A 21,366-nucleotide genomic window follows, 5' to 3' on the forward strand; every position below is an offset into this window, starting at 1 on the left:
CATACCTTAGAATCCATTGCCAAATTCCAAGTCTTAAAGATTTGACCCTGTGTTTCCTTGTAAGAGTGTCATAGTTTTAGCTCTTATATTTAGGTCTTTGCTCTATTTTTAATTAATTTTTGTATATAGTGTGAGGTAGGAGATCGACCATGGCGTGCATATTCCAGTTTTCCCAACACCTTTTGTTGAAGATACTATTATTTCCCCACTGCATAAAATTAGCTCCTTTGTAAAAAAAAAAAAAAAAAAAAAAAAAAATCAGTTGACGATAGATGTGTGGGTCTATTTCTGTACTTTCAATTCCATTCCATTGATATCTCTTTCTTTGTGCCAGGATCACACTGTTTTGATTACTGTCACTTTGTAATACAATTTGAAGTCCTGGAGTGTGAGTCTTCCAACCCTGTTATATCAAGATTGTTTGGGCTATTTTGGGTCCCTTGCACGTCCACAAATTTGAGAATTAGTTTTTCTATTTCTGTTGGAATTTTAATAGGGATTGCATGTAATTTGTATATTGCTTTGGGTAATGCTGATATATTAACTATGTTAACTGTTCCAATCCATGAACATGGAATGCCTTGCTATTTATTTAGGTCTTCTTTGATTTCCTTCAGCAGTGTTTTGTAGTTTTTCAGTATGCACGTCTTTTTGTATCCTTTGTTAAATTTATTTCTAGATACTATTGTAAATTGGATTTTTTTCTTAATTTCCTCATGAGATTGCTCATTACTAGTGTTATTTCTTTTTCTTGCCTAATTGCTCTGGAAAGAACTTCTAGTACAGTATTGAATATCAGTGGTGAAAGTGGGCATTCTTATCCCATTCCTGATCTTAGGGGGAAAGTTTTAAGTCTTTTACCACTGAGTATGATAACTGGGTTTTTCATAAATGGTATTTATCATGTTGAGGAAGTTGCCTTCTATTTCTATTTTTCTGAGTGGTTTTTTTTTTTTTTAATCAAGAAAGGCTGCTGGATCTTGTCCAATGCCTTTTCTGCATCTTTTGAGATAATCATGTTTTTTTCCCCTTCATTTCATTTATGTAGTGTATTACATTCAATTTTCATATGTTGAACCACCCTTGCATTCCTGAGATGAATACTACTTGGTCATTGTATATAACCTTTTTAACATGTAGGTGGATTTGGTTTCTAGTATCTTGTTGAAGATTTTTGCATCTACATTCATAAAGGACATTAGTCTATAATTTTCTTTATCAGGCTTTGTTATCAGAGTAATGATGGCCTCATTGAATGAATTAGGAAGAGTTCCCTCCCCTTGAATTCTTTAGAAGGGTTGAAAATTATTGTTATTAATTCTTCTTTAAAACAAGAATTTGTTGGGAATTTTTTGATATTTGATTAAATCTCTGCACTTATTATAGGTTTGTTGATGTTATTTATTTTTTCTTGAGTCAGTTCCTTTTTAATATATTTCTGGGAATTTTTCCATTTCTTCTAGATTATCTAGTTTGTTAACTTACAATTGTTTATAGTATTCTCATAATCCTTTTTATTTCTGTGATTAGTGATATCATCATTTTACTGTCTGATTTTAATTATTTACATGTTTTCTTTTTTCTTTTTTTTCTTTGTCTATCTTGCTAAACGTTTGTCAATTGTATTGATTTCTTTCAAAGACCCAACCTTTTGTTTTGTTTATTCTCTCATTGGTTTTCTATTCTGTACTTCATTATCTCTAGTCTAATCTTAATTATTTCTTTTCTTCTGCTAACATTGGGTTTACTTTGCTCCTGTAGTTCCTCAAGATAAAAAGTTAGATTATTTTTTTTCTTGAGACAAATGCTTTATTTAGTAAAAATGAATTTTTAATTCCTCTTCTCTGAACTGAACAGATCATCTAATAGGTAGCAACACACAAGAATTCCCTTGCAGACCTTGACCTTTTGCAGAAATGCAAAGATGCTGGAGTTACATGACTTGAAATTATTTTTTATACTGACCTGCCAACTGTTGTATTTTCTAGTCTATCAGTGGTTTTCCTTCTTATCTTTGGGTTTCATTTCAGGAAACAGAAGCACTTCTTTAATATTATCCGAGTGTGTGAGGAATATGGTGATGTGGTTTATGCCTATACCCCAACCAGCTGTTGGGGGCAGCACATATTCCAGGGTAGTACAGAAGTTTTCATTTCTGAACATGGCTTCATCATCACCAGTGGCTTTGACCTGTTCTTCAAAAATTGCCGCTGCCACATGGGGTTGTTCAGCTCAGTGTACGTATTACACATTCTTATTCATTACATATAGCTCACAACACTCTGTTCAACCCTCTTTAGAGTGATGCCACTTGGCTAAAGGGCTTATTATCTGCATGTGATCACAGATGAATGTAGAATTGATACACATCACCTCCAGGATCTCCCTGACAAGCATGTCAAGGAGCCTGGCTATGGTTCAAGATAGAGGGCATCCTAATCATCTTTACCACACAGATTCATCAAGAATTTTGTGAGTTACTTCATTTTTGAAGAGGTTAGTTTCTGGCAGGTTCACCTCCATGGCTTTTTCAAAATCTTCTACCATACTGATACTGTGGAATGGTAGGTGAAGTCAGTCTCCTAGGTTTGGCCATCTGGATGGTCAATGACCTTATAACTGCCTATAATATGCTTTACCATTCCTGAAATCATCTTCTCTGTGATTTTATAAGATCATGATAGTCTGGATAGGCCATGTAGAACTCACAGGTGGTGAACTCAGAATTATGTGTCAAATTAGTTCCTTCTTTTTGGAACCATAAACCTGGTCAATGCCACCAACCTCCAGCATCTAATGGTAGAGTTCTGGAGCAATTCTCATATATAAGTTTATATTTACCTCATTGTGGTATGTGAGGAAAGGCTTGGCCACAGGTCCTCCTAGGATAATAATCATCATGGGAATTTCGATCTCTAAGAATCCCCACCCATCTGTAGCAGTTTGATATGGTATTGAATTCCCAAAATAGTTAATTGGATTATGTTTGTAATCTGGTGTGTACCTGGGCATGATTAAGTTATTTATTTTCAAAGATTTTTAAAATTTATTTCTCTCTCCCCACCCCATTGTCTGCTCTCTGTGTCCATTCGCTGTGTGTTCTTCTGTGTCCACTTGGTTCTTGTCAGTGGCACCAAGAATCTGTCTCTTTTTTTGTTGCATCATCTTGCTGCATCAGCTGTGTGTGTGTGTGGCGCCACACCCGGGCAGGCTGCGCTTTCTTCGCGCAGGGCAGCTCTCCTTACGGGGCGCACTCCTTGCATGTGGGGCTTCCCTATGCGGGAGACACCCCTGCATGGCAGGGCACTCCTTGGGTGCATTAGCACTGCTAGTGGGCCAGCTGACCACATGGTTCAGGAGGCCTTGGGTTTGAACCCTGGACCTCCCATGTGGTAGTCGGATGCTTTACCCATTGAGCCAAATCCGCTTTCCTGATTGAGTTATGATTAGTGCTTTGACTGGGCTGCATCATTAGGGCATGGAGTCCCCACCCACCAAGGAGTGGGGACTCACAGATAAAAGGCATGGCAAAGGACAGAGTTGGAGGGTTCTTAATGATGCTGAAGTCTTAAGCTGGAGCCCCAGGGAAAGAGACAGAGCCATTTACCTGATAGTCTTCAGCTGACCTTGTGGAGAGAGGCAAAGCCTAGAGAGCATCATTGTCTACCGCTTTGGAGAAAACAGGAGCTGAGCCCAGAGGAACCCAGGAAGCCTGAACCCTCACCAACATCAGCAGCCATCTTGCTCCAACATGTGAAAATAGACTTTGGTGAGGAAAGTAACTTGTGCTTTATGGCCTGGTATCTGTAAGCTCCTATCCCAAATAAATACCCTTTATACAAACCAACTAATTTTTGGAATTTTTTTTTTTTACACTTTTTATAATTAAAGTTAATAGATCACAAAGAACGTTACATTAAAAAATATATGAGGTTCCCATGTAACCCACTCCCCACCTCCCACCCCATCATTTTTGTAAATTGTATTTTTTTAAGATATATACAGCTCAAAAAATGTTACATTAAAAAACATAAGAGGTTCCTGTATACCCCCCCATCTCCCCAACCCACTCCTCCCACACCAACAACCTCCCCTATCATTGTGGCATACTCATTGCACTTGGTGAACATATTTTGGAGCACTGCTGCACCACATGGATAATAGTTTACCCTGTAGTTCACACTCTCCTCCAGTACATTCAGTGGATAATGGCAGGATATATAAAATCCAGCATCTGACCCTGCAGTATCATTTAGGACAACTCAAAGTCCCCAAAATGCTCCCACATCACATATCTTCTTCCCTCTCCCTGCCCTCAGCAACTACTGTGGCCAATTTCTCCACCTCAATGCACAACTTCTTCTATTACTAGTCACAATATTTTTATAGTAGAATAGCAGTAAGTTCACTGTAATCCACATTTTATTCCTCCATTCTGTGGATCCTGGGATGGTGATGTCCACTCCACCTCTAGATCAAGACGGGGCTTAGATTCCACATGGCTGATGGATGCAATTCTGCTTGCAGTTGTAGGCACTCTTGATTCCCTGGTGTAGTGGTTGACCATCTTCACCTCCCTGTTAGCTGACCTGGGTTTAAGTCCAACAAACCAGAGAATAGGAGTTGGAACTCTCCTGAGGCTTAGGGCCCAGCTGGCACATGAGCAGTCTAGAGATTCAAGTCCCCTGAGAATACACCATCCCTAGCGCCAACCACAGGTTCAGGAAAAGTAACAGAAGAGGCATGTGTGGAAAGGTCACATCTGAGTCTAGCTCCATCACACTCAGGAGCCCAAATTCCAAAGTAAGGCCCTCTGCCATGGCACAGAACTCCAATCCATCTGCCATGACCATATACCCTGTGGATCTCCATAGCCTTCAGGAGAACCAGTACCTAGGGTTGTATCTACTTTGGCTTTTTCTGAGGTCCTGCTGAGGTGTACATAAGCACAACCCCTCTAATGACCTCCCGACTCTTTTTTGAAGCCTCTTAGCCATATAATAAACTCATTTGTCGTTGCCATTTCCCCTTTTTATTCAAGGTCAAATTTCTGGTGTTTTCCATCAGCACCCCTATGACTGACTAATACATCACCCAATAAACTTGTTATATATATGATGACCATAGAATAGATGATGAATTTCTCACAGTGTCATTCAAGATCAAGTCCAAGTATCTCTGATGATACTGTGTTTCTTTGTCTTTGAGGCCAAAGTGAAGATGAGGTAACATACGTAGGGAGACAGTATTGTGAGCTCATAGGAAATGATTCTCAGGTTACCCTTCTTTCCCAGGATTCCCCTGAACTCCAATTATGTCACACTGATGCAGTTTATTTATTACTATGAATAAATCTTCTGATTTATAATTCTTAGAATTAGTCATGACTTGCAGTTTGATCTGCTCTCCTCGAAGGTTGTAGAAGATGAGCTTTCCCCCAGAAACTGTTCATATGGATACTATGTCCATCTTTAAGGAGCTGTCAGGTAGTCCCCAGGCTGCAGGTACTCTTGGGTGAAGAGTAAGATGTCCACATGGAACTTATATGGGTACAAGTCTTTTCCATCTACCTTTAGTTGGTGGACTGCTTGACTGTGGAATTTGTAATATTGATTTGGGTCCAGGCTTTCCTCCTTGGTACCCACACCATTATCAGTGGTATAGTTGGTCTTAGCAGCAGCCACCTGGTTTAGCTGTTTCTCACTAAGTCCTTCTATTTGGCCTCCTTTTCTGCTACTTACTTCTCAGCTTTCAGGCATCCCTTTAACTCACTTTTATCAGAAAGTGTCTTGTCTTTGTTAAGTGCTGTGTAAGGAACAAGTTGACCCACTTGCTGCTCCCTCTGACCCCACTTTGCCCAAGAGGTTTGGTGCAGGGACTCCCTCATAAGCCTTACAGCTGCTTGTGTCAACATGGCAAAATACGCTGGACCTGATTACCACTGCTTCTTGCTCAATTTCAGCTTATTGCCATCCACTTTCATCTTGGCACCCTGCACTGCAGCCAGCTTTCTCAAAGGCCTCCTTCCTTTAAAAAAAAATTTTTTTTATAATGAATATAAAAGGTAACTTATTGTATGCCCTGTCATGTAGGTACTATTTTTTTTTTATTAGGTAAGTTGTGAGCTTACAAAACAGTCATGTATAATGTGCAGAATTTCGATACGTGACCTCTCCACCAATACCTTACATTGTTGTGGAACATTTGTTACAGATTATAAAAGAACATGATCAGACAATTACCACTAACTGTGGTCTGTAGTGGATACTTGGTATATTTTTCCATACACTCCCTATTATTAACACCATGTATTATTATTGTACCTTTGTTATATAGTTCATGAAAGAACACGCTCATAATTGTACTGTTAACCACGTCCATCTTCCACCACATGGTTTATTATGTTATACAGTCCCTTGTCTTGTACATTCTATCCAAAGTGTACACTCAGTGGCTCTCCCTTTCCTTACAGTGTTGTGCAGTCATCCCTTCAGTAAACCTCTGCACGTTTTCCTTAGTCCAAAAGAAAAAATCCCATACCCCCATTATTGACCTTTAATGTTGATATAGTATGTTTGACTTTGTTCAATATTAGTACGATATTGCTGTTAACTATAGTCCATAAGTTACATTATTTGTATTTTTCCCATGCATCACATTATGTGAGGCACATTTGTTCTAGTTCATAGAAGAACATTCTTGTATTTGTACTATTAACCACAATCCTCATCTACCTATGGATTCACTGCTTTATTCAGTCCCCAGATAATTCTCTAGCTTTCTTTCAATTGACATTTACATCCCTAAACTACCCTTTTCAGCTACAATCTCATTTATAAACCAGTTTTGTTAGTTATACTCACTGTAGTGTGTTACTATCAACTCTATCCATTTTCACACTTTTACAGTGAAGCTAATTGAAAATTCTACATATACTAAGCATGAGTACCCCTTCTCAGTTTTCATCCCATCTCCTAGTAACCTGTAGTCCAGGTTTTAACTCCATGTGTTTTTTTCTTCATATTTAGTTCATGTTGGTGAGACCATACAGTATTTGCCCTCCTGTATCTGGCTTATTTCACTTAGCATAATGTCCTCAAAGTTCATCCATGTTATCATATACATCCCAATTTCCTTTCTTCTTATAACAACTTAGTATCCCATATATGCATATACAACATTTTGTTTTTCCATTATTTGGTTGATGGGTACTTGGACTATTTTCATCTTTTAGCAAAATGAATAATGCCCCCATGAACATGAGTGTGAAAATGTCTGTTCACAACACTGTTTTTACTTCTTCTGCATATGTTCCTACTAGAGGAATTGATGAAATTATGGCAGTTCTACATTCCCACCAACAGTGAAGGAGTGTACCTCTTTCTCTACATCCTCTCCAGCACTTGTTTTTTCTGTTTTTTTTAATTTTTATTTTTAGTAATGGCCATTCTGTGAGGTATGAGATGATATCCCATTGTAGTTTTGATTTGCATTTCCCTAATAGCTATTGATATTGAACATTTTTATCATGTGCTTTTTTTGCCATTTGTATTTCCTCTTGGGTGAAATATCTGTTTAAGCCTTTTGCCCATTTTTAAATTGGGTTGCTTGCTCTTTTTGTTGTTGAATTGTACGATCTCTTTATATAGCATAGAAATCAAACCCTTATCAGATAATGTAGTTTCCAAGTATTTTCTCCTTTCTACCTTCTTGACAAAGTCCTTTGAAGCACAAAAGTATTTAAGTTTGAAGGGGTCCTATATTAGTCAGCCAAATGGGTGCTAATGCAAAATACCAGAAATTTGTTGTTTTTATAAAGGGTGTTTATTTGGGGTAGGAGCTTACAGTTACCAGGCCATAAACCATAAGTTAATTCCCTCACCAAAGTCTATTTGGAGCAAGATGTCTGCTGACGTCTGCAGGAGTTCAGGTTTCCTGGGTTCCCACATTCCTGGGGCTTGCTTTTCTCTGGGTTCAAGTTTCCTTCCTTCCTGGGGCTGGCTTCTCTTTCCTCTACATGCTGACCTTCCCAGGGTTCCAGTTTAAGTCTTCAGCATCAAACTCCAACATCAAAACTCCAACATTAGAAAACCCTCAACTCTCTTCTTTGCCATGTCTTTTATCTGTGAGTCCCCACCCCTTGATGTAATCATAACTCAATCATGCCTGGGTACAGATCAGATTACAAGCATAATCCAATATCTGTTTTTAGAATTCATAACCATATCAAACTGCTATAGGTCCCATTTATCCATTTTTTCTTTCATTGCTCCTGCTTTTGGTATAAGGTTTAAGAATGCACCACCTACCACCAGGTCTTGAAGATGATTCCTTACATTTTCTTCTTGGAATTTTATAGTTCTTGTTTTTATATTTAGGTCTTTGATCCATTTTGAGTTAATTTTTGTATAAGGTGTGAGATAGGGTTCTTTTTTTTTTTCTTTTTGATTGGGTATCCAGTTCTCCCAGCACCATTTTTTAAATAGACTGTTCTGCCTCAGCTGGGTGGGCTTGACAGCCTTGTCAAAAATCACTTGACCATAAATGTGAGGTCTGTTTCTGAACCATCAGTAAGGTTCCATTGGTTTATATGTCTGTCTTTATGCCAGTACCATGCTGGGGTTATTTTTATTTTTATTTTTTCTACCAATAAAAAAATAAAATGTCATCTAAAGCTAGGTAATGTGATTTAAAGTCCAGAAGTGAGAGTTCTCCAACTTCATTCTTCCTTTTTAAGATGTTTCTGGATATTTGGGGTCCTTTATCTTTCCAAATAAATTTGATAATTGGGTTTTCCATTTCTTCTAAAAAGCCTGTTGGAATTTTTATTGAGATTGTATTGAATCTGTATATCAATTTGGGTAGAATTGTCATTTTAACAATAATTAGTCTTCCCATCCATGAACAAGGAATGTTCTTCTATTTATTTAGGTCTTCTTGGATTTATTTTAGCAATGCATTGTAGTTTCCTGAATACAAGTGCCTACATCCTCGGTTAAGTTTAGTCCTAAATATTTTATTCCTTCTGTCACTACTGTAAATGGAATTTTTTTTCCTGACTTCCTCCTCAGCTATCTCATTACTAGTGTATAGAAGCACTACTGTCTTTTGCATATTAATATTGTATCCTGCCACCCTGCTGAATTTGTTTACTAGCTCTAGTAGCTTTGTTGTAGTTTTTCTGGATTTTCTAGATATAGGATCATATCATCTGCAAATAACAAAAATTTTGCTTCTTTCTTTCTAGTTTGGATACCTTTTATTTCTTTTTATTGCCTGATTACTCTAGGTAGAACCGCCAGTGCTGTATTGAACAACAGTGGTGACAGTGGGCATCCTTGTTGTGTTCCCAATCTCAACAGGAAAGCTTGCAATCTTTCACTATTGAGTACATTGTTAGCTGTGGATTTTTCATATATGCCTGTAGCAGTTTGATATTATTGATGAATTCCGAAAAGAAATATTGTATTATGTTTGTAAATTGATCTTTTCCTCTGGGCATATTAGATTATATTGGATTTACTTGATTAAGTAATTATGTAAATCTCTTGTGTCAGTAGGGCATTGAGTCCCCACCCTTTGGTGGGTGGGGACTCACAGATAAAAGGCATGGCAAAGGACAGAGTTGGGGGTTCTTAATGTTGGAGTTTTGATGTTGGAGTTTGATTCGGAAGTCTGATGATGAAGTCTTAAGCTGGGCCCCGGAGAAAGAGAGAGAGCCATTCACCTGATAGTGTACAACTGACCTTGTGGAGAGAGGCAAAGCCTGTAGAACCTCATAGTCTACAGCTATCCTTGTGGAGAAAACAGGAGCTGAGCCCAGAGGAACCCAGGAAGTCTGAACCATAACAGATGTCAGCAGCCATCTTGCTCCAACATGTGAAAATAGACTTTGCTGAGGAAAATAATTTACGCTTTATGGCCTGGTATTTTTAAGCTCCTACCCCAAATAAATACCCTCTATAAAAACCACCCAATTTTGGTATTTTGCATCAGCACCCCTTTAGCTGACTAATGCAATGCCCTTTATCATGTTGAGGAAATTTCCTTTGATTCTTATATTTTGGAGTGTTTTTATCAAGAAAGAATGCTGGATTTTATCAGATGCCTTTTCTGTATCAATAGAGATGATCATGTGATTTTTCTTCTTTGATTTATTTATATGGTGTATTATGCTGATTGATTTTCTTGTGTTGAACTGCTCTTGTATGCCTGGGATAAAACCCACTTGATCATCATGAATAATTCTTTTAATGTGTTGTTGGGTTTTATTAGTGAGTATTTTGTTGAGGATTTTTCCCTTACCATTCATTAGGGAAATGGGTCTCTAATTTTTTTTTTTTTTAAGATTTATGTATTTATTTATTTCTCCCACCCCCACCCCTTGGTGTCTCTTCTCTGTGTCCATTCACTGTGTGTTCTTCTGTGTCTGCTTGTATTCTCATTAGGTGGCTCCAGAAACCAATCCTGGGACCTTTGGAGTGGGAGAGAGGTGATCATTCTCTTGTACCACCTCAGCAACCTGTACTACTGTGTTCCTTATTGTCTCTCCTCTGTGTCTCTTTTTGTTGTGTCATCTTGCTGCACCAGCTCTCTACGTTGGCTGGCACTCCTGTGCAGGGGAGCATTCCTATGCGGGGCAGCACTCCCACACCGGGTGGCACTCCCACTTGGGCCAGCAGTCTATGTAGGCCAGCTTGCCTTCACCAGGAGGCCCTCGAACCGTTGACCTTGTAGATGGGAGGCCAACTGCTTGAGCCACATCCGTTTCCCTCTTTTTTTTTCCTTTTTAATAAATTTTTTGAATTAATGGTTTTTTCCTTCTTCCCTCCACCCCCTACCTAGCTGTTTTTGCTGTCTGTGTCCATTCGCTGTGTGAGCTTCTGTGTCTTTCTCTTTTTGTCTCCTCTTTTCATTTTCTCCTCTAGGATTCACCAGGATTCGATCCTGGGGTCCTTTGATGTGGAAAGAGGTCCCCTGTCACTTGTGCCACCTCAGTTCCTGGTTTCTGTTGCATCTCCCCTTGACTCTCCCCTTTGTCTCTTTTTTGTGCCATCATCTGGCTGTGTGGCTTGCTGCTCAGGCACGTGGCTTGCCGCGTGGGCATGCCTTTACCAGAAGTCCCCTGGGATCAAACCTGGGTCCTCCCATATGGTAGACAGAAGCCCAATCATTTGAGCCACATCTGCTTCCCTAATTTTCTTTTTTTGTAATATCTTTACCTGGTTTTGGTGTTAGGGTGATATTGGCTTCATATAATGAGCTTGGTAATGTTCCTTCCTGTTCATTTTTTGGAAGCATTTGAGTAGGTTTGGAATTAAATCTTCTTTGAATATTTGGTAGAATTCATCTGTGAAGCCATCTGGTTTTGGGCTTTTCATTTTAGGAAGTTGTTTGATAACTTTCAATCTCTCTGATTATGGTTGGTTTGTTGAGGTCTTCTGTTTCTTCCAGGATCAGTGTGGGTTGTATGTTCCTAGGAACTTTTCCATTTTATCTATATTGTCTAGTTTGTTGGTGTCCAGTTGTTCATAGTATTCTCTCATGATCTCTCTTATTTCTGTGGAGTAAGTAGTAATGTTCCCATTTTCATTTCTGATTTTATTTATAGGCATATTCTCTCTTTTTTTCTTTGTCAGTCTAGCTTAGGGTTTGTCAATTTTGTCAGTCTTCTCAGAGAACCAACTTTCAGTTTTGTTAATTCTCTTATTTTTTTGTTCTCAATTTCATCTATTTCTGCTCTGATTTTATTTCACTCCTTCTTCATGCTTTGGGCATAGCTTGCTGTTCTTTTTCTAGTTCCTCCAGCTGTGTAGTTAGGTTGTTGATTTTAGTTCTTTCTTCCTTTTTAATCCAAGAATTGAGGGCTATAAATTTCCCTTTCAGCACTACTTTTGCTATATTCCATAGGTTCTGATATCTTGTGTTCTTGTTTTTATTTGTCTTGAGATATTTATTGATTTCTTTGCAATTTCTTCTTTGACGCACTGATTATTTAATAGTGTACCATTGTAGCAGTTTGATATTGTTTATGAATTCCAAAAATAGATATTGGATTATGTTTGTAAACTGGTCTGCCTGAGGTTTTTATTTGATTATGATTAGGGCTTTGATTGGGCCAAATTAGTAGAGCACTGAGTCTCGGCCCTTTGGTGGGTGGCAACTCACAGATAAGACATGGCAAAAGACAGCATTGGGAGTTTTGAGCCAGAGCCTGGGAAGTGAACACACAGGAGAGAGTTGAGCCCCAGCAGAGAGGCAAAGCCTAGAGAACCTGGTAGTCTACAGCTGATCTTATGGAGAGAAAAGAGCAGCTGAGCCCCGAGAGAAACAAGCCCTGGAAGAGAGATGAGACTTATCCCAGCCTACAGCTGACATTGGAAGAAGCTGGGACCATAGAGCCTTAAGAGAGAAAGGAAGGCTGAACATCTGCAGCTCTTGCTCCAACATGTGACGACAGACTTTGGTGAGGGAAGTAACTTTAAGCTTTATGGCCTGGTAGCTGTAAGCTTCTACCCCAAATAAATACCCTTTATAAAAACCAACTGATTTCTGGTATTTTATATCAGCACCCCTTTGACTAACTAATATACCTGTTTCATTTCTATATATTTGTGAAATTTCCCTTTTTCTGCCTGTTTTTGATTTTTAGGTTTATTCCATTATGATCAGAGAAAGTGCTTTGTATAGTTTTTTTTTTTTTTTTTTAAGATTTAGTTCTGGGAAATGGATGTGGCTCAACAAATGGGCTCCCATTACATATAGGAGGTCCAGGGTTTGATGCCCAGGGCCCTTGGTGAGGGCAAGCTGGCCCAACGGAGTGTTGGCCCACATGGGAATGCCACCCCATGTAGGAGTGCCGCCCTGCATATGAAAAGCCACCCCACACAGAAGGGCTGGCCAATGTGGAGAGCTGGCAAAGCAAGATGATGCAACAAGAGACACAGAGGAGAGACAATTAGAAAACGTAGCAGAGCAGGGAGTTGAGGTGGTGCAAGAGAGTAATCACCTCTCTCCCACTCCAGAAGGTCCCAGAATCAGTTCTTGGAGCCTCCTAATGAGAATACAAGAAGACATGAAAGAACACACAGCAAATGGACACAGAGAGCAGAGAATGGGGGGCAGGGGAGAATAAATAAATCCTAAGAAAAAAATTTATTTCTCTCCCACCTTGTTGTTTTACACTCACTATCTGCTTTCTGTGTCCATTCACTATGTGTTCTTCTGTGTCTGCTTGTCTTCTCCTTAGGCGGCACCAGGAACTGATCCTGGGACCTTCTGGAGTGGGAAAAACATGCTCAATTTTTTGCACCACCTCAGATCCCTGGTCTGCTGCATCTGTTATTGCCTCTCCTCTATGTATCTTTGTTGTTGTTGTTGCATCATCTTGCTGCACCAGCTCTCCATGCTGGCCAGCACTCCATGTGGGCCAGCATTCCTGCACTGGCCAGCTCTCTGCTTGGGACAGCTCACCACGTAGGCTAGCATGCCTTCATCAGAAGACCCTGGGAATCGAACCCTTGACCTCCTATATGGTAAACGGGAGCCCATTCACTTGAGCCACACCCACTTCCCTGTATCGTTTCAGTCTTTTCAAATTTATTGAGATCTACATCTACTTTGTCACCCAACATATGGTCTATCCTGGAGAAAGATCCAGGACCACTTGAGAAGAATGTATATCCCCCTGTTTGAGAGTGTAATGTTGTCTGTTAGATTTAGTTCATTTAACATATTATTCAAACTCTCTTTTTTTATTGATCCTCTGCCCAGGTGATCTATCCAGTGATGAGAGTGGTGTATTGTAGCCTCTAAATATTGTTGTAGAGATATCTGTTTCTCCCTTCAGTTTTTTTTTGTTTTTTTTTTTTAAGATTTTTATGTAGGACCCCTCCCCCTTGTTTGTGTTCGCTGTCTGCTCTCTGTCCATTCAGTGTGTGCTCTTTGCATTTACTTATCTTCTCTTTAGGGGGCACTGGGAACTGAACCTGGGACCTCCCATGTGGGAGAGAGGCACTCAATCTCTTGAGCCACCTCCTCCCCCTGCTTTGTTGTGTCTTTCATTGTCTTTCCTCTGTGTCTCCTTGTTACATCATCTTATTGCATCAGCTCACCATGCCAGCCCTATCATGCCAGCTTGCTGTCCTGCTTGTCTTCTCCATGAGGCACACAGGGAACCAAACCCAAGACCTCCTCAATCACCTGAGCTCCATCAGCTTCTCTCTCCCTTCCGTTTTGCCAGTATTTGCTCAATGTAATTTGGGACGTCCTTGTTCAATGCATATACATTTATGATTATTTCCTCCAGGTAATTGGCCCTTTCATCAGTTTATAATGACTTTCTCTGTCTCTAATAACAGTTTTGCTTTTAAAGTGTACTTCATCCAATAGAAGTATAGCTACCTCCACCTTTTTATTTATTTACTTATTTATTTTTGGTTACTGTATGCATGGAATATCTTCTCCCAACCTTCACTTTTTTTTTTTAAATGTTACAATGACTTAAAGCAAACTTTTATTGAAGAGTGAGTTGTGGTACAGAAATACTTTTCAACTGATTTAAGTTCACCACCATGAAGGGAGAATTTATGGCACCAAAACTTCCCATTCTCTATCACAATAAGATTTCGATTACTATTCAATCTAAGTTTTCGTTTTCGTACAGTTTTTCCCATACAAACTTGTGTACTTACATCATTAGGTTGAATTCTACTTTAAAAAAATCAGACCTCAAGCCAACACTTGTCGTCAAATCTGCTATTGGTCCTCAAGAAATGAGAGCACCAAAACATTAGGTGTCATTCTACTTATAGAATCACGATCTGATTTTACCTTGACTGTCCGAAGATGAGCTGGGAAATTCTCACTCAATGCTGGAATCAATTCCCCTTTTAAGGGATCCAGCTGACTGGGTTAAGCATCACTCATTGCTGATGGCAATCTCCCTGACTGATGTAATTATAACGAGCTATCTATGATTTACCACTGCAGTAAAGTCAATGGTGACTAAAGTCCGTAAGTGCCCTTGTATTACAGTTAGCCCAGTGCTTGCTTGAGGAAACAACTGGGCACAATTGCCTGGCTGAGTTGACACAATAGCCTAACCATCACAGCACCCATAGAAAAACAGCCATTCTTATGAGAATGAAAGGCACAATAAATGAAATTAAAATACTGTGGAGGCATATAACAACAGATTTGAGGAGGCAGAAGAAAGGATCAGGGAAGTGGATTTGGCTCAACTGATAGAGCATCTGCCTACCACATGGGAGGTCTAGGGTTCAAACCCAGGGCCTCCTGACCTGTGTGGTGAAGCTGGCCAACGTGCAGTGCTGATGTGTGCAAGGAGTGCTGTGCCACGCAGAAGTGGCCCCTGCATAGGTGAGCCCCACACACAAGGAGTGTGCTCCATAAGGAGAGCCACCCCACACGAAAAAAGTGCAGTCTGCCCAGGAGTGGTGATGCACACATGAAGAGCTGACACAGCAAGATGACTTGTCAAGAATCTTCACTGGACTTTCATCAGAGGTCCTGGTTGCAGCCCGCCTGTGGAACCTGGTGCATCCCCACGGCTACATGAGAGACTCTGATAAATCTCTTATCGACAGATATCCCTTGTTGAGTCTAGAGAACCCTGACTAATACAGATGCCTTCGGATTCTTTGTGCTCACCCAGTGTCTTCTTGATGTCCTTAATCTCTTTAGCCATCACATTGTGTTTATTAAGGAGATTTGTTTGAACACCTATGGTTGGTTGTCTTAACTCCTTTATGTCATCTGGAGGCTGTTTTTTTCCTTTGACTAGGCCATATCTTTCTTTTTGGTATGGACTGTAATTTTTTGTTATCTTGGCATCTGATTTGCTAGATTTATTTATTCTTGGCCCCTTTTGTCTTTTTAGTCGAGGGCTTCCTATTTGATTGGCTTTCTGCTACAATGTCTCTTTGATACTTGGTTCAACTTAATTTGAAACTTATATAGTGGCTTATGTTTAGCCAATCTGAATTTTTCCAGCTCTTTTTCATCTGTTTCTTGCCCTTTCTCCCTTGTTGGTGTGGAATAGGGGCCAAGGATGCACTTGGTAATGTAAGCCATGGAAGTTGAAGCTGCCTGCATTGCCCCAGGAACTGATTAAGTTTCTCCCACCCTTCTCCCCTGCCAAGGTTTGGGATGGAGCCACAGCCACATGCCGTAATCCAAAATGTGTAGACCAAGACCATCTGTAGTTTCCTGGAGAGACTGATAAATCTCCATGCTGCATCCTTCTTTGGGGCAGGGATGAAGCCTCTGATGTGCCCAGCAATCTAGTCTTCAGGCTGAAAGCAACTGTAGTTGCCTGGGCAGGATGAGGGAGCACTGTCCCTCCTCCCGCTCTGTCAGGGGTGGGAATGGAGCCACAAATGTTTCCAATAATCTGGTTTATGTGGGCCAAAAGTGCCTGAAGCTGTCCTGAGAGGTTGAGGAAACACTGCCCCCCTCCTATCTTATTGTGGTTGGAGATATTTCTACAGGTTTGCACACCAGTCTAGTCCAGATGGGTCAGCAGCACCTGCAGTTGCCTGGAGAGGCTGATACATGTCCCCTCAACTTTCTCTCTGCTGGAGCAGAGGCTGCAGCCTAGGCTGGGGCTGCAATCCATCCTGAGTGGAAAGAAGCCAGTCCTTACCTTCACTGTGATTTTCAATCTGCCCTGCTTTCCTCTTTACCCTCATGCTGGGGATGGAGTTTAAATGGAGGCTACCAGCCTCTTTCTGTTTTAGGTTCAAACTTTAGCTGTTCTTAGGATTGGACTTTAGCCATTTGAATTTACTAATGAGTAGCTGAAATTGGTGCCCAACCATCTCTTCCTCCCCCATTGTTTTGAAATGGAGCTTCCAACTCCAGTCAGAGAATAGCTCCCAAGGTGTCTTGTGCCACCAGCGGGGGATGGGCACTGACCTCTGCAGTGTGGAGTGTTCTGCTCATAAATCTTCACGCAGATGGGCAGTCTCCTCCTCCTGTACTTACATGGATGTTTCAGGATGCTATTCTGGTCTCCTGGGCTCCCCAGACAGATGCTTTAGATAACTCTGGCTAATTACTAATTGAACTGTAGATGAGCTAACTCTTGGAGCTCCTTACTCTGCTGCCATCTTGCCCCCCTTCATTCAGGTAGGTATCTCTTTCCTCTTTTTTAATTTAGGCATTCATAGCTATAAATTTCCCTCTGAGTGCTGCCTTTGCTGCATCCCATAAATTTTGGAATGTTGTGTCTGTTTTTATTTATTTTTAAATATTTTCTAGTTTTCCTGGTAATTTCTTCTTTAATCCATTGGTGGTTAAGTATGCTGTCTAATTTTTTACTATTTGTAAATTCTCCAGCTTTCCTTCTGTTATTGATTCCTAGCGTCCATCCATGTGGTCAGAGAGGTTACTTTTAAAGTTTATTTAGACTTTTCTTGTGCCCTAACATATGGTCTATCCTAGAGAATGATCCGTGTGCACTTGAAAGGAGTGTGTATTCTGCCATTGTTGGGTGAAATGTTTTATATATGTTGGTTACAGCTAGTTCGTTTATAATGTTGTTCAGGTCCTCTGTCTCCTGACTGATCTGTTCAGGTGTTCTATCTGGTGTTTAAAGGGGTGTTCAAAATTGCCAACTACTATTGCAGAACTGTTTATTTCTCCCTTCAGTTCTGTCAATGTTTTCTTCATATGTTTTTGTACTCTGCTGTTAGGTACATATATCATTATAATTATTAAATATTCTTGTTGAATTGACCCCTTCATTGATATTGTAATATCCTTCTTTGTCTCTTGTAACAGTTCTTAAGTCTATTTTGTCTGATATTAATATAGCCACACTGCTTTCTTTTGATCACTATTTACATGAAATGATTTTTTCCATCTGTTTCAGATTTCCAAAGGGCTACCAATGCAAAGTACCAGAAATCTGTTGGCTTTTATAAAGGGATTTATTTGGGGTAATAGCTTACAGTTCCAGGATAAAAATTCCAAACTGAGGCACCATCAGAGATACTTTCTCACCAAAGTCAGCTACTGTAGATTCCGGCATGTTGCCATGTAGGATAGTAGGATGACCACCAATCTCTGCCCAGATCTCAGCCTTCCTCTCCAGGCTCACCTTTTCCTCTTGAGCTCTGTGGGCCCTTCTCTTGAGGCTTTGTGCTTAAGTGATCCTGCAGTCCTCTCTCTTCTGCTGTAGGGCTTGTTTCTTTCTGGGCTGCGTATATCAGTCTCAGCTGTTGCTTTCTTCCCAATTTCAGCTGTAAGCAAACAGACAAATGGCTCATCTCTCCCCAGGCCTCAGCTGTTTGAACCTTATCACATGGCAGGATAAAAAATGCAGACTCCCAGGTGTGGGACATAACTCCCTGGGATCAGCCTCCCTTGTGTCAAGGGATTATAAGCACTAACTAGCAATGCATTGGGAAAATGACCTTGACCAAAAGGGAGAAATATTAAATGCTAATGAGTTTTTATGTAAGCAATTTCAGAGTCGGGAGGTCATTCCAGAGGTTACACTTATGCACGTCTAAGGAGGATCTCACTGACTGCTGGAGTAAACAGTACCCCAAGCCAAGGTGCTCCTGAGTGCTCTAAGGACATCTGGACACTATAGGCAGGGAAGACAATCCCAGGAATTTGGCAACCTATCAGTGGGCCTTCCTTTGGAATATATAACCACTCCCCAGTGTGTAAGAGTTAGACTCATTTATAATTTTCTTGTGCTCCTTGATTCTGAACCTATAATTAGCACTATACTTGTTAAAAATATGTCCTGGAAATGCAAATCTTCTAGCTGTTCTTATGCCAGTTGAGCACTGAATCTCAGCAGAGTTGCAGCCAATACCTATTCTCCGGTTCATCAGACTCACCCAGGACAACTAAAAAGGATGATGATCGCAGAAAACAGAGAATATCTACAACTAAAAGCAAGACTAAAAACAGAATATCTTCACATCCCAAAAAAGAGAATATCTACAACTAAAAGCAAGACAGTGCCATCCATCTGCCCCATGGGATCTAACCCCCCTCTTGATCAGAAACAGAATGGGCATCACTATCCCCAAAACCTCAAGATTGAGGATATACAAACATAAGGGCAGAATGCAACTATGGACAAAGTAGAATTATTATTATTCTAGTAATGGAAGAACTTGTAACACTGATATAAAGGCAGTGGTCACCAGGAGTTCTGAGGGGAGAGGGAAGAATACATGTAACATGGGGCATTTCTGGGATATTGGAATTGTTCTGCATGACATTGTAATGATGGATACAGGCCATTATACATTTTGTCCAAACCTATAACTGTGCAGTGCAAAGTATAAACCATAATGTAAACTATAGACCATGGTCAGTAGCAATATTTCATATATGTTCATGAATTGTAACAAATGTACCACACTAATGAACGATGTTGTTAATGGGGAAAAATGTGTGTGTGGCAGGGGGAGAAGGTGAGGTATATGGGAATCTCCTATATTTTCAATGTAACATTTATGTAATCTAAAGCTTCTTTAAAAATAAAATAAAATCTAAAAAAGAAACAATGCTGGATTTTGTCAGATGCCTGTTATGCATCAGTTGAGATGATCATGTGATTTTTTCCTATTTTTATAATGGGCCACTTTGGATTATGTATCCTTTCTGTTTGCATAAGGTTTTAAAAATTTCTTTATGGTTATCATGGGGATTACATTTAGCATAATCTATTACAGTTTAGTTTGTGTTGATTCCAGCTTGACTTCAGTAATCTACATATACACAGTACCAACATCCCTCCAGCCCTCCCTTTTTTGCTACTTATGTGACAAACTACATCTTTATTCATTGTGTGCCCAGTAACAAAGATTTATTAGAAGTGAAAGACAGCATTACAAATAAAAAATGAAATAATCCTGGCATTTACATTTATCCATATTCTTACTGACACTAGAGATCTTTATTTCTTCATGTAGCATCAAGGTACTCTCTAGTATCCTTTCCTTTCAACATGGAGGACTCCCATTAGCATTTCCTGTAAGGCAGATCTAGTGGTAATAAACTCCCTCAGTTTTTGTTTGTCCAGAAATGTCTTAATTTCTTCCCCAATTTTGAAGGATAACTTTGCCAACATTGGGTAATAGTATGTATTATTATGTATACATAGTATACATATATAAATATATGTTTTTACTGCCTTCTGTTCTCCATGATTTCTATTCCAAAATCAAATATTAATCTTACTAAGGATCTTTTATATGTGATATGTTGCTTCTCTCTTGCTTTTTTCAGATTCTTTCTTTGTCCTTGGCATTGGGCAGTTGATCATAACATATTGCAGTGTAGGATCTGTTTGGGTTTGTCCTGATTGGCATTCATTGAACATCTCAGATTTGTATGTTTATATCTTTGGTCAAATCCTGGTAGGTTTTCTGCTATTATTTCTTCAGAAATTTTTTCTGACCCTTTAACTATCTATCTTCTCCTTCCGAGACTCCTATTATGTGTGTATTGGTATGCTTGATATGTCCCACAGGTTCCTAAGGATCTGTTCTTTTTTTTTTTTCTTTTCATTTTTCTCCTCAACCTGGACTGTTTCAAATGCTTTGTCTTTGAGTTTGCCAATCCTTTTGTCTGCCTTCTCCAGTCTGCTCTTAGATTGCACTTTGGAATTTCAGAATTTCCATTTGGTTCTTCATTTATAATTTCTGTCTTATTATTGAAATTTTCATCTTATTCATATATTGTTTTCCTGGTTACCTTTAGTCCTTTGTCCATGTTTTCCTTAAGTTCTTTGATCCTCTTTGTGAGAGTTGTTCTAAAATCTTTGATTAGTAACTTCAGAGACTGTGCTTTCTTGGAAATATTTTCTGTTGAATTCCTTTTTTCTTCCTGTGACTGGGCTATACTTTCCTATCTCCTTGTATGTTTGGTAAATTTTTTGTTGTAAACTGGAATTTTCTAAATATTAAGTTCTGGTCACTCTGGAAATATTAGTTCTCTCATTCTTCAGTCTGTAAGACTAAGGGAAAAAAGGGGCAGGTGGAAGGAAGGAAAGAGAGAGAACAAGAGGGGAAAAACAGAAAAGGAGATATACCAACAGACAAATACACACACACATACAAAAAAAGGAAAACAAGGGAAAAATTAAAAAATGCACTCTCTCTCCAGGTCTCTTGTATGACATCAGAAAGCAAGAAGTTGCTGCTTTCAAGGCCAAAGCCTGGCTTCTCCTTGCAGCTTATAGCAAAATGTTAGAAGAAAGAGATAAGCCAATTACTGAATTCTTAGGTACAAAGAAACCAGAAACTGATTCCTGAAATTTCCATACCTCTGGAAATCAAGCCTCCAAATATTAGTGCCCTATTTGCCTATTTG

General features: G+C 39.6%; 1 long non-coding RNA gene and 1 pseudogene across 1 annotated transcript in view; one reads left to right on the forward strand and one right to left on the reverse strand.

Moving 5' to 3' along the window:
- LOC131273088 (uncharacterized) overlaps positions 1-21,366 on the forward strand; it is a 61,828-nt gene that overhangs the window by 20,881 nt on the left and 19,581 nt on the right. The window lies entirely within an intron of this gene.
- LOC101433223 (lysine--tRNA ligase-like) lies at positions 1,956-5,914 on the reverse strand (annotated as a pseudogene).

This window comes from Dasypus novemcinctus, chromosome 13 (genome assembly GCF_030445035.2).
Source record: "Dasypus novemcinctus isolate mDasNov1 chromosome 13, mDasNov1.1.hap2, whole genome shotgun sequence".
Lineage (NCBI taxonomy): Eukaryota > Metazoa > Chordata > Mammalia > Cingulata > Dasypodidae > Dasypus > Dasypus novemcinctus.